The sequence below is a fragment of the Glycine soja genome, chromosome 18 (genome assembly GCF_004193775.1).
Source record: "Glycine soja cultivar W05 chromosome 18, ASM419377v2, whole genome shotgun sequence".
Classification (NCBI taxonomy): Eukaryota; Viridiplantae; Streptophyta; class Magnoliopsida; order Fabales; family Fabaceae; genus Glycine; species Glycine soja.
In genome coordinates, this window is record NC_041019.1 from 46,383,806 (window position 1) to 46,398,751 (window position 14,946).

The following is a 14,946-nucleotide window of genomic DNA, read 5'->3' on the forward strand; positions in this document are numbered from 1 at the left end:
TCTTTTATAAATCTAATCTTAAACTTGTCCTACCTTTAGAAAAAAGCAAGGACAGAGAAAGTCAAACTCGCTTTTGATTGGCCTTGTTATCATGTCTATCCCGAACACATTGACGAACAAATCTATACTAAACTAAACATGGTTGGTCATATAAATATTTTTTTCTTAACACTTTTGTCAATTTTTCTTTTATCTTTTGTCTTTGTGTTGTTTATAATAAAAAAAATATATCTATAATTTTTAGCTTATTTTATAACAAAGTGAATGTTATTAGAACCAGATTGATTGTTGAATTAGTTAGGACATTGGATCAATGGGTTAGTGACGATTGAATAAGTGGGTCACTAATTAAATTGCATCAACCAATGTTAATAAATATATACATTTTCTACTATAGATATAATATATAAAATAAATAATAGCTCTAATTTAGTGGTTATTCATGTGCAACTTTTTATTACCAAAGATTGTTATTCTTTGTAAATATCATAAGAAGGGAAGTTAAATTGTGATTTAAAAAATTTTCACAAGCCTTTTTACAAATAAAGGTATTGTCTTTAATAAAATAATTTCCACTTGTGATTGGACGCACACTTAATAGGAGTTTATAGGATAAGAAAATAATACCATGTGTGCTCATATGTAGTAAGTTTTGTTCACTTAAGAATAGCTTATTAGTCTATCAATAATTTATGCATTTGTAATCATCAAAATCATGGGGTAAGGATGCATAGATCGTCTAGTTGTAATATTGGACTACCCAGACTTAACACATATTGTGTTTCTCTTCCCCACATATAGAACAAATCAACATGTGATGGTGTAACTAAGAAAAAACTTTGATCAGATGTTGAGGAAGATTCGGCATTTGCACCTTAAGTGCCTTTACTTGAGCCATAATAGCATCTTGAGAATTTAACTCCATTACTCCTCTGCAGGAGGTTGGAGCTCTATCATGTTGAGCTTTAAAGTCATTGGATGCCATATTTTCAATAAGCTTTATTGCCTCTTCTAGTGTCTTGTTCTTGATTATTCTTCCACCAGTTGCAGCATCAAACATCACCTTTGTTTTCCCCTTTACACCCCCAATGAAGATGTATAATTGATCAATCTCATCAATAACGTGATTGGGACAATTCATCAAGAAAGCTTTTACCTCTCTTAAGCCTCACATAATGGTTCATCGTCGTTCCTCTGGTGAAAACTTAGTATATCGTGTTGGCTTTGCTTCTTTTTGACTTTGGGAAGAAATGGGCTAATAACTTGCTTTCAACATTTCCCCAAGTATAGTGAAGCTTTGAGATGGACGAGTATTGAGCCATTTCAAGGCATCTCCCATGAGAGAAAAGTGAAAAACTATTAGACAAAGGTTTTCCTCTTCATTCTGGGCCATCTCTGTTAATTGTACCCCATAAATCATAGAAAATGGCAAAGTGGTTGTATGGATCTTCATGGGCCAAGTCGGCAAATGCATGTTGACCAAGAAGAGTGATCAAAGTTGGCTTGGCTTCCACGGTGCAGTTGTTGGTCCTTGATTTGGCAATGCTAGAAAAGACTCGCAAACCATCATAAGTGATACGATTTGCTAGAGTTATCCTAGCAGGTACTACTTCAACCATGTCTTCCTCCTCTATGATGGCATAGCAATGTTCTGAAGAAGAGTTGAAAGGGTTCTCTTCTTGTGAGGTAATTGAGCCTTCCTTCAGTTCCAACTGTTGTGCTTATTGTTTTGCTTTTTTGGTTAGATCATTGAGTCTCCAAACATTCTTCTCAATTTCAGTTATTGTCGCAACCTACCCTTTGGCGGGGGTGCAAAAAGGCTGAAATAGATAGGTTGAAGCGTTTGTCTTCGAGGGAGAAAACGAGCTGAATTGCCACCAATGTTTATTTGAGGAAAACACTAGAAAAACCAAAAAGGCGAAGGTCTACATATTCTGAAAATGAGAGTTCGGGAGCTGTTTACGCACGAGGAAGGTATTAGCACCCCACATGCCCGTCACAAAGGACAGCAGTCCTTAATCGAGTGTGCAAAACATGACTTCAAAACTATGTACTTTCCCTTTTTACATTTTTTTATATATTTTCCCTTTTATGTTTTTTTTTGGGGTCGACAAGGGTGTTGCCCTCGCTCCTACGTATCCTCAGGTGCGATGAGGAAATCAGACCTATGTAGTTCTTTAAGTCTGAAAGTTTGTGTGTTACGTTGATTTTATGTTTTTTTGAAAGATTTATTTTAATTGCGAACAAAATTGGTTTAAGGTGTTGGACCTTGAAACGATGTTTTAAGCTTTAAAAGCGGAGAGAGTCGTTTAAGGCATTGGACCTTGAAACGATCTCTTGATTTTTGATGAGATGAGAGAATCGTTAAGGCATTGGACCTTTAAACGATCTCTTGATTTTTTGATGAAATGAAGAAAGTTTATGAGTTAGTTTTATTTTGTTTTTGCTTATTAATCTTCAATCCTTTTTTAAAGATAACTTGCAGCGCTAATGATCGGTTAAAACTTATTTTACAAAAGAAAAGCGATTACCGATGATCAAAGAACGAGATAAAGATGCACAAAACAATAGAGCGGACCCCTAAGGGTCCATGAATCATGTTTAAATCCTTAAAGACAAGCACTAATTGGATGAAGAACAAAGAACGATGTAGGAAACGATCACGGAAGCGATTCAGAAGCGCCTCAGCCTTGTTTTTTCTTCTTCTTTCTCCTTCTTCTCACTAATTTCACTAAAATGCTCTCAATATATGAAGTTGAACCCCTTCCTTCAGCCCCTCACGCCTATTTATAGGAAATTAGGGATGGAGGTTGCATAACAACTCACCCGAGCAAGCTGGTTACTTCAGCCCTAAGCTTTCTGGTGGCCCAGGCAAGCCAGAGGCTAGCCTGGGCGAGCCAGGGGCCTGAAAAAGTCTCCAAATGACCATTTTGCCCCCCCCCCCTTTTGGGTATTTTCGTGTTCTTTTCTGAAACATCAAAAAACCTTTCGTATTGCGCGGAAACTGGTGTCAAGCAGCTTAATTTGGCTAGCAAGAATAAAAACCTTAGCAAATGACAGTCTCCGAACGAATTTAGGGTATGACAGTTATAAAACAAAGATATTCAAGTTTGGTTATTCTCCTTGTACCAATGGTATTTGGCACAAACAACTAGAACAACTAGAAAGACATGTAGCCTTGGGTGAGAAAAATGAAGATAAAAATTAAAAAGCAAAAGAATAAAAGAATGTTTGAAGTCCACAAAAGATACCAAAAATTTGCCAATCATTGAGACACAAGTCCTCGACAACGACGCTAGAAACTTGTTACGATTTTGGTAAAGAGTACCAAATTGCACAAGTAACACAATGATAAGTAAAGTATTATATTCACAAGTGCTTGTACGATAACTGTGTAATTAATACTAAAATTATAGACTGCAAGAATTAAGAAGCTAACTAACCAAAATTAAATACAATTGTATAAAAATAAAAGGGAAAGGTAAGAGAAAATTGATTGAGGATTTTTTTTCGGAATTTGGTATACGTAGAAAATTGGAGTAATGCCAATGAGAGAAATCATCGGGGTTTAACTTCATTGGACTCCTTGACATGAAATCATTACATATTCCTATTCAATCAAGATTTGGTTATCAACAACCCACAAAATTATTCAAGCCTTAATCCCTTAAGCAAAAGAACTTAAATCCCTTGATTCCACTATCAATTCCTTGAATTAGTGCAACCAAGGTACTTGTATTAAGAAAAAGGGTTTGAGTGATGACCAATCATCTTTACCCTATCCCTAGCCATAAAAACAATTGGTTGTCTTCTTCAATTTGCAATCCAACATAATGTTCCAATTACAATTGAATAATTAAAATCGTACAATCAATTGATCAGGCAAAACGCAAGCATTAAACATAGAAAAAGAACAATAACAATCTTTAATTAAAATATAAACGATGTATAAATTGCATGAAAGTATGATCAATTACATTAAACCCCAGCGAAAGAGAATAATTAGCTACAAGCCATGGAGGAAGAAGCGCTTGATGGAGAAAAAATGGACAACGAAACCCTTCACATCCAAAGCCGTCAATCACGTCTCTAGGTCTTTTTCTCTCTAAACGTAAAACTTTATTTCTCTCTTTAAACAAGATAAGACTTACCCTCATTAAAGTTATAAAGTAGATAAAGTTTAAAACAAAACAAAATAAAAATAAAAAGAAAAAGAAAATTCTCGATGGGGTCAAATGCACAGGGTGCGATTTTTGCACAGGGTGTGTGATTCTTACATTTCACATTTCAGCACATTCAAACTTACATTGGGTGTGCGGTTCCTTGCACAGGGTGTGCAAAGTTCTCAAGACTTCCAACAAGCTTCTTTTGTCTCCACAAGACCTCCAAAGCTATAGACTTTAATAAAATTTGTACTAAAATAATCAAAGATCAAGAGTGAAAAGGTATAAACTAAAAATCGTAACTAAACAAAGTTTTTATTGAAAACTCAACTAAAATGGACATAAAAAAAGCCCAAAATCCTAAAAGGTATTACATAATTGCCCCTAAACTACTACAAAATGTAGAATAAAAGGCAATTATAAGTGGGGCATAATTGAGTGTGGGTGTGTTTGGAGAAAAAAGAGAAAAGGACATGTGGTGGGGGTGAGAGACAAATAGTTTAGGAGAATAAATAAATAAAACAAATGAGATTGTTTTTACCATTATAAAATGAAGAGTTTTTTTAATAAAATTAAAATTTAGTTAGGAAAGTTAAGAACTTTGTTCACCATTGAAGAATTGGTAAAAGTTCTTAAAATGTGAAGTGGAATATGACACCCACAAAAAGTGAGTCTAAGAAGTGAATTTGAGTTCCACAACTGAAAATGCTTTAAAATGTCAAACTAGCATCTAGCTAAGGTGGGAGGCCTTGACATGTCTCTGACCATTGAGTACCATTATATTTATATAAATTCAAATCAATGGTTATTTTTTTTTCTTTTTTCTCTTTTTCTTTCTCATTTCTTGATGTACGCCTACAAACCTAGCTTCCTTGTTGAAGCAGCACCAACAACCCCTTCCATAGACCACCAGACATTGTCGTAGACCACCACACACCTCTTCCTCGAAGGTATAGGGTCTAAAAAAACTAGTTTTAAAAAATTAACCATAACTAACAACTAGTTATATAATAACAAGTTTTATAAAAATAGTTATAAGACCATAACCAATTTTATAGAAATAGTTATTTCAAATAACTTATTTGTATTTTAAAAATAGTTATAGTTATTAAACTATAATTAGTTTTATAAAAATATTTATTCCAAATAATTTTTTTATTCATCTATAATTGGTTATATAATTAGTTTTAGATATAATTTGTTATATAACTAGTTATATTCACAAATGATTATATAACTAATTTTTTAAAAAAATAACCAATTATACCAAATTATAACTAGTTTTGTATAATTAATTATGGTCATAGTTATTATAACCACTTATAATTTATTAGTTATGATTATGGTTAGTTAAATAACCAAACTATGAACACCCATAACCGAAGGCCATATCCGACGACAATGATTTTTTGCCTCCTCTTTCCTCTCCCTCTCGCACCCTCACAACTCTATTAATTCAAACCTCACAACTGCTAACATCAATTTACAGCTAAGAAACAAACTAACATTGGACCAAGTGATTTGAGCCATTGGCCTCCCAGGACTATATCGACAACACATAGCGGAAGAACATGGAGGTCCATCGTGAACACGCGTCCCTGCACATGAAACGTAACACTCGGACATAGCTGGTGACATTCAACTTCATTACCATTTTCGATTAGCACTCTCAGGGCCTGTGTGGGCTGAGAGATGAGGCCCAAGTGCTTGACCAGGCATTCTTGCACAAAATTATGTGTGTTATTGCCATCAATCAGAATGACCACATTCTGATTCAATATCCGACCCACCAGATGCAAAGTTTCCGGGGCAGACTGACCCGATAGAGCGTAAAAGCTAATTTGGGCTTGGGGCGGGTCGGTTTGGGGCGAGTCATCTGAGCTTGGGGATGGAAGTGCTATTTAGGGTTCGTGATTTCATCTTCCTGCTCTTCATTTGCAATGAGAAGAAAGAATCGAGAGGCACATCAATGGCCCCTGGTGAACTTCTCATCATAGTTGAAATAGAGCCAAGGTAAGTTTAGCCCCAGGTTTATTGGTCCTTTTGAGATTTTAGAGAGGGTGGGGCAAGTGGCTTATTGTTTAGCCCTTCCACTAGATCTATCGAGTGTTCACCTAGTTTTTCATGTGTTGATGCTTTGAAAGTATGTTCATGATCCCTCTCACATTATTCAACTCCAATCAATGCAACTTGATGAGAATCTTAGGTATACAGAACAACCAATGGCTATAGTGGACAAACGTGTGAAGCATTTATGTTCTAAGAATGTTATGTCTGTGAAGGTGGCTTTGAGTGGACCAGCTGAAGTAGGAGCCAGAAATTGCTATGCATGAGAAGTACCTTCACTTGTTTGAGACTCAAGGTTTGTCATAGATCAAATTCAAGGATGAATTTTCTTTAAGGGGGGGAGAATGAAACACACCATTTTTTAATAAAACAATCGCCCTCCACTCTATTTTTTAAAACACCCGAGACCCCTCTTCCCCTTTTTCTAATTTCCTTCTTTCAAGAACTTACCCCCATCTCTCAAACCCTATCTTCTCTCCCATTTTTCATCTCTTAACCTTCTACTCATTTTCCTTCATTTTCCCCAAATTCATCAAGTTTATTGCATCCTTGTGTCACTCTCAAGCATGAGAAGGCGGTTGGAGCAAAAGGGAACACCACTCACTTCCTTAAAATTTATATTTGATCTCTTTAATGTAAATTTATAACCCATTGAGTTAGATTAGTATCTTATAGCATAGTTTAACTATGGGTTGTGTGAGAAAGGTTAGAAAACTAAGTATTATGAATTATTGTGGTTTCCTCAAAACCCTATGTATGTTAAATTTGATAATTTTTTCTAATCTCTTGTTCTTTTTATTTTAAATGCTTAGATCCTGCGAAAAATACGATGGTTGATCCTCCCAATGCCATTGATTGTGTTATTTTTGGAGTGAGCAACTAATCTACTTAACAACATTTTTAAATTCTTTTAGAAGAAGCAAGTAAACTCCAAAAAAAAATTGTGATCTTTGAAATTCTAAGAGTACTTGAGAATGAAGTAAAATATTTATTTTTGTTTTATTGGAATTTATTCTTTGATATTTTCGACAAGGTATTTAAGAGTGGATATTGAGTTTTTTTATTTATTGTGAGTTTATGATTGATTGTTGTTCGCTACAGAGAAGAGATAATGCATCCTACGAGCTAAATGTCGTAGTTCTATAATTACCGTTTGCCACAATGAAGAGATAATGTGGTTTATGTGCACATAGTAGAATGAAAGTTTTTACAAAGTTATTACTCTTGAATATAAGTTTATATGTAGTTCTAAAAGTTTTCAAGGGAGTATAAAATAGTTTCCAAAAGTGAGTTGTATTTATTTCGCTTTTATTCAATGTCATTTAACTTATTTTTGGATGTAAATAGTTGTGCTATGTTTGTGCTTTCCTTCGTGTTTGTTTTGTATTTTATACTCTCACTAAGTCTTCGTGACTTTCCCCCTTCTTTCATTTTTTTCTCTCAGATACATAGGTAGTTGGGTAGCTAACTTCCTAAGATTTCTTTACTTATCTAGGAATTTGTTTATCTTTTTTATAGGCCTCCATTGCGTTTGATGGAGAGTATTTTTTGTGTGACTCTAGTATAATGCAGCTATAGGGATAAGGGTAGGAATAAATGTAAAGAAAATTCCTTTATTTTGAGATGTAAATGATTCTATCTTATAGATATGTTTATGGTGTAATTATGATGTTTTGAGACACTTTGATGATTAGTATGTATGACTAACATCACTATTAGCTGATATTTTGGATAGTATGTCAAGGGTTTATGTTATAATTTGTGGCCTTGATATCTAACTGTTGAATATGGATATATGTATACATAGATTTGTATGGATATATGATATGTTTTCACAGGTTATTCAATATGGAGTTTGTCTTGTTTTTAGTGGAAACTCTGTCAAATTGTCAGTAACCTCTTTTGGTTGATCTTTTAATTATGATATGGAGTAAGATACTCTTAGGCTAGCCAGACTAAGGAAATTACAGTCTGTGTGTCGATCATGGTCCAAGAGTGGATCGTGATAGTGTAAAATTCTTAAGGGGTTTCCTAGACTATCAATTATAGGAAACAACAGGATCTTGAAACCTATGATTCTCACAAATAATCAATAAACAATAATGTGTACCTTTTTCCATAGGAACACTAGTATCTTTCTCCGTAGGAACTTCTCTCTAGTGTACTTTGATTTCCTTGGAAAATGAGAGAAATAAGATTTCACTTTCTTTGGCCTTTCTTTTTTGCCTCTCTCCGTTAGTGATGACTATGAGTGAGAGAGAACATTTTTCTGGTTAGGAAGGGGACCTTATTTTACGTTAGTGGGTATTAAACCCCTTTTATAACCACTACTCCCATCAAGTAGTAGTGCTCTAGAAATTTCTCCTATTGAGCCCAATTGCAATTTAGCCCTTAATAGTTAATTATTTACTTATTAGTCCCTACATAAGTCACATGCCTTTCACATGAGACATTAATTCTAACATTCTCCCACTTGGCTCATGTGACATTAATAAACATTATGGACAAAATAAATAAATAGATTAACTAACATAATGCGCATTAAAATTGACTAAATTGTTCTATACATTGAGTACATGATAATTTCATGATTAAGAATAGGAACTAATTCGAGTCATGGCGGTTGTACATCATCTAATCGACATAGTCCCTTCCATGTACTACAAATTAGTCTTCTCCTTAATATGACCATTAGTTAGGAGGTCCAACATAATATCTTCATTCAAGACAAAACCTGTTAACATTACTCTAACACAAACATGCATGCAAACATAGAGAACAGGTAATCAGAAACATACCATAATTGAGCTTAGAGTGTCACTAAAATGCATAAGATAAATTACACTTAATGATCATCAATAACAATAATGCCTATACTTTCAACATGTTCTATAATGTCTTGGGCGGTAATCCCTTATTTAAGGGTCAACTATCATAAGGTTTGTGCTAATTTATTTTATTGGCACTCTTTGTTTCTGAACTTCTTCCTTCACGACAAAGTACTTCAATTCCATATGCTTAGCACCCTTAGAGTACTTGTCGTTCTAACAAAATACTGTTGCGGAATTATCACAATACATTTTCAGCGGCCTAGCAATACTGTCAACAATTCCAAGCCTTGAAATAAAGTTCTGCAGCCAATTAGCCTGAATTGTAGCCTCAAAACATATTACAAATTCAGCTTTCAGATGCAACAACAACTTATGCATACAAAGTTACTTTCATTTGTTTTCGTTCCATATCATTTCTAGGACATTGTGCGAGACTAACTTTGTCTCATTTCTAAATTAGAATAGGTGATGTTAAACATCTTTCTATCTTGAATCTCTCTAGTACTTTATTGATATACGCTTTCTGAGATAAGTTTAACAATCCTTGTGATCTATTACAAAATATTTTATCCCTATCACATAGCTTACCTCACCCATATATTTCACTTCAAAGTTTCTAGAGAGAAATTTCTCAGTCTCATGAAGAAGACCAAGATCGTTAGTTGCAAGCAAAATATCATCAATATACAGAATTAGAAAATAACTTTACTCTCACTAACCTTCAGATACATATACCGATAAATAGTATTTTCCTTAAATTTAAAGGAAACAATGGTATCATTAAACCTCAAATACCATTGGTGGGAAGCTTGCTTTAAGACTGTATATTGATTTTTTTAGTTTGCACACCATGTGTTCCTTTCCTTCAACTGAGAACCTCATTGGTTGGTCCATATAAACATTCTCCTCTAAATCTCCATTAAGAAAGGCGGTTTTCACATCTATTTGATGTAGCTCCAAGTCATAATGGACTACTAATGTCATGATAATCCTGAAAGAATCCTTTCATAAGACCGGTGAAAACGTCTCTTTATAATCAATGTCGTCTTTCTGAGTAAATCCTTTAGCAACAAGTCTAGCCTTGTAACGTTCAAGGTTACCATGAGAGTCACGTTTAGTCTTGAAGATCCACTTACAACCAACTCTCTTACAACCCTTTGGTAATTCTACAAGGTCCCAAACTCCATTATGTTCCATGAAATTTATCTCTTCTTTCATGACATTTAACCACTTATCAGAATTATCACAACTTATAGCTTGTGAAAACGAAACTGGGTCATTATCATTAAACCTTAAGTTTGTTTCTGTTTCATGTAGGTATACCACATAATCATTCGAAATAGCTGGTCTCCTTTCTCTTTGAGACCTCCTTAATGCTACTTCTTGTGGTTCTTCCATAATAGGTTCATTATGCATCATGGGTTCATTATTGTGTTGCTCCTCTTCATTAATTTTGTAACAACAACTAAAAGGAGCAATTTCCTTACTGTTAGAGGCCCAAGCTAAAAGGACTTGCACTCTAACTTCTTTAATTTCCACTTCTCGTGGAACTGTACTCCCACTAATTTCACCATTTTCAATGAACCTTGCAATTCCAGTTTCGACAATTCTCATACTATGATTAGGACAATAAAACATACACCCCTTTGATTTTTCTGGATAACCAATTAAATATCCACTGGTTGTTCTTGCATCCAATTTTCTTTCTTGCGGATTATAAATCCTTATTTCTGCCTGGCAACCCCAAACATGCAGGTGCCTTATACTAGGTGTCCTATTTGTCCACAATTCAAAGGTGTCTTTGGAACTTCCTTACTAGGAACCCTATTCAACAAATACATGGCAGCTTTCATGGAGTACATCCACAAAGATACGGGTAAAGTCAAATTGATTAACATACTCCTAACCATATCCATTAAAGTTCTATTACGCCTTTCTAATACACCATTTTGTTGTGGTGTATCGGACATTGTGTATTGTGTACAAATGCCACGTTTCTAAAGAAGCTTAGCAAATGGACCTGGGTGTTGCCCAGTTTCATCATATCTTCCGTAGTACTCACCACCTCTATCATATCTAATAATTTTCACATTTCTGTCTAATTGCCTTTTTACTTCATTCTAGTAAATTTCTAAGGCATTCATTGCCTGAGAAATCTCAAGCAGTAAGTAGACATAACCATAACGTGAATAATCATAAATAATGGTGATAAAATATCTTTCATTTCCGAAAGAACTAACATCAAAAGGTCCACAAATATCAGTATGCACAATTTCAAGAAGCTGAGTGCTTCTTGTAGCTCCTTTCTTTGTATGTTTTGCTTGTTTTCCCTTAATACAACCCACACAAATATTTAGATCCGTAAAATCTAGATAAGGAAGAAGTTCATTCTTTATTAATCTTTACATCCTTTCTCTAGAAATGTGACCTAAACGTTTATGCCACAAGAAAACAGATCGTTCATTCACTAAACTACGTTTAATGCCAGCATTATGATGCAGAGTCAAAACAGTTTCAGCATACAAACTGTCTAATTTCAACTTATATAAACCATCACAAAGGATACCAGTACCAATGAGATGATTATGCTTAAATAAATTGAAACATTCATTACCAAATTAAAAGAGTATCCAGTAACATCAAGTTTAGATAATGAAACTAAATTCCTAGATAAACTAGGTACATAAAGAGTTTCCAGTAAATCTAAATGATGTCCAGTGTCAAGTTTTACGCAATAAGTCTCAACTACTTACACTGGAGTTTCACTCTATTCCCCATGAAAATGAACTTCTCATTTGGGCTTATGGTTTGGATTGTAAGGAATCTCTGCATAATGTTAGAAACATGTGTCATACATCCTGAATTAATTCATCATGTATTATGGGAAACTTCAGTTAAGTTTGATTCAAAACATACATGAGCATTAAGCCCACTTTTCTTTTTGAACCAAGACTTGCACCTTAGGTAATCCTTCTGGAAATGTCCTGATTTCCTATAAAATTGACAATTATTTCCCTTTGATACCTTCCTCTGGATTTGCAAAGAGTATTGATTTTTAATTACCCTCTGCCTTTATCATGCTTCTTCATAAATTTCTTTCTAGTTCCTTGATTCCCTTGGTGGCTTTCATAATGGACTGAGTGACTTCCTTGATTCTTAAGCCTCGTTTCTTCCTGAACTAACATACTATGCAATTCATGCACATTCCATTTATCTTTCATGATATTATAGTTCATTTAGAACGGGCCAAACTCAGACGATAATGAGTTTAGAATAAACTAAGCAAGAAGGTTCTCATTCACAGCCATTATATTCCCAAGGTCTTAAGTCTTGCTGCAATGTTTGTCATCTCAATGACATGTTCATACATAGTACGTGAACCATCAAACTTCATGGTGGTCAATGTACTCTTTAATGTCCCAGCAACAAACTTATCAGCTGTTTGAGAGCACTCTCCCACTAATCCCATAAACTTTTTAGCACTTTTGATTTTAGGGAGAGTTGTCTTAATACTGTCTGCAACAGTCATTCTTATCAATATTAGGCTGAGTCTATTAGATCTTTCCTAAGTTTTGTAATGAACTTTCTCTTCATTGCTACTAGCATTAATAATAGTAACAAACTTCTCTTCCAACATAGCAAGATCATGATCCAAAACACCGAGGTGAAATTGGACTTGCTCATTTCAGTCAGAGAAGTTAAGCCCATTAAAATTGGCACAGATGATACATAAGAATCCAATGAATTCAAAACATGTATTACACAATAAAATTCACATAAGTGTTTTGAGACATAAAATACATGTCATACATATGATTCATTCAGATAACGGTCAATGTATATTGATGTTCTCCTTTGGATGATACACCAACACAACATACAAACATAATGATGCTAATAAAATTTTAACATTATTTGGCAATTAAATATGCACCAATTAGTAGTATCTATTTCCTTTGGGCATATAAATAAAACTAATGATACACACAAATCGCCTACAATTATATTCATTAATTATAAGAACAACTAATCAACCTTTGGGCGATCCATAAATGTCTTATAACAATGAATTTCAATTACCCATAAACCAATAACCATATAATTTAGCATATATTATTCTATGAGTAATTAAAATAATCATTAATTTTGGAATTAAATAATCTTACAAATTTGACCACTTTGATGACTAACAAATTCAACATACATTTAATTCCAACCAAATATAATTGAAATATCATTAATTTGGAATTAAATAACCTTACAAATTTGGCCACTTTGGTGACTAACAAATTCAACATATATTTAATTCCAACCAAATATATATGGCCTGTACATACTTATTGCTATTAACAATTAATAGTCATTCTATTAATTTCATTCCAGGCCATAAAATAATATTTTCATTTATTTGTGTTTTTGCATTCAAACATGTTCAAGAAAATATGTAGCATATACATATATTTAATGCTACCAATAATTGCAAAACATTCACATTAATTTAATTATAGAACATAAACTTTCAATCCTTTAATCACGTTCAACAATAATTTTTCAGAAAAACAAATAAGTGGAATTGGAAATAGCAAACATAAGATTGCAAATAGCAATTTCCAAAATTTCCAATTCTTCCTCGCAAGAACGTACCTTTGCGCAGCTTTTCACAGAAGGAATTAACACGTACGGAGCACAACGCTTTTCAAAACATGAATCACACTAATGGCTTTCTCACGTTATATGGCTTTCTCACATTATATGATAAAAAATATAAAAAATACCAATACTAGCCACCATTATCATAGAATCAAATCACATTACACAAAATATAAATTTGAAATCTTTCTCCAAATTTAATATAAACAACTAAAAGTACCCGCTATAATTTTACGCATTCATACTTATGATTTGAAAGCCAACTTAATTGATATCATTTTCAATAAAAGATTTCATACTTGCAGCGGACAAAAATCCCTAAATTTTATAATTAGGATTCATGCATAATTGGGAGAAATTAAATTATCCCTAAATTTCATAATTAGGGTTCATGCATAATTGAGAGAAATTAAATCATTCTTGGAAAATCATAAATTTCATAACACATGCTCTGATATTACATGTAAAATTCTTAAGGGGTTTCCTAGACTATCAATTATAGGAAACAACAGGATCTTGAAACCTATAATTCTCACAAATAATCAATAAACAATGATGTGTATCTTTCTCCATAGGAACACTTGTATCTTTTTTCATAGGAACTTCTCTTCGATGTACTTTGATTTTCTTGGAAAATGAGAGAAATAAGATTTCACTTCCTTTGGTCTTTCTTTTCTACCTCTCTCCATTAGTGATGGCTATGAGTGAGAGAGAACCTTTTTCTGGTGGGACCTTATTTCACGTTAGTGGGTATTAAGCCTCTTTTATAACCACTACTTCTCCCATCAAGTAGCAGTGCTCTAGAAATTTCTCCTATTAAGCCCAATTACAATTTAGCCCTTAATAATTAATTATTTACTTATTAGTCTCTACATAAGTCACATGTATTTCACATAAGACATTAATTGTAACATATAGTTCCAAACTGAGTAACATCCATGCATCACTAGTGGTTTTGAACAATTGTAAAAACTGTATTAGTTTGTAAAAGCTGGTTGTTTACGTTTTATTAGTACCCTGTATTCTTTCACAAAATAACCAGTATTTGTTTTTGTTGGAGAAATATTGGTTTCTCCAGGGGACAGAACTAACACATTGCTCCTTCTAGGTTTATTCTCCAAGTTGATAAATCTTGAGGTCCTTGACATGAGAAGCTGCCACACTGGGACAACTGCTTTGAGTGACCTTTCATCCCTTTAAATTTAGCACACTATTACTTGAATTCACGACCACTT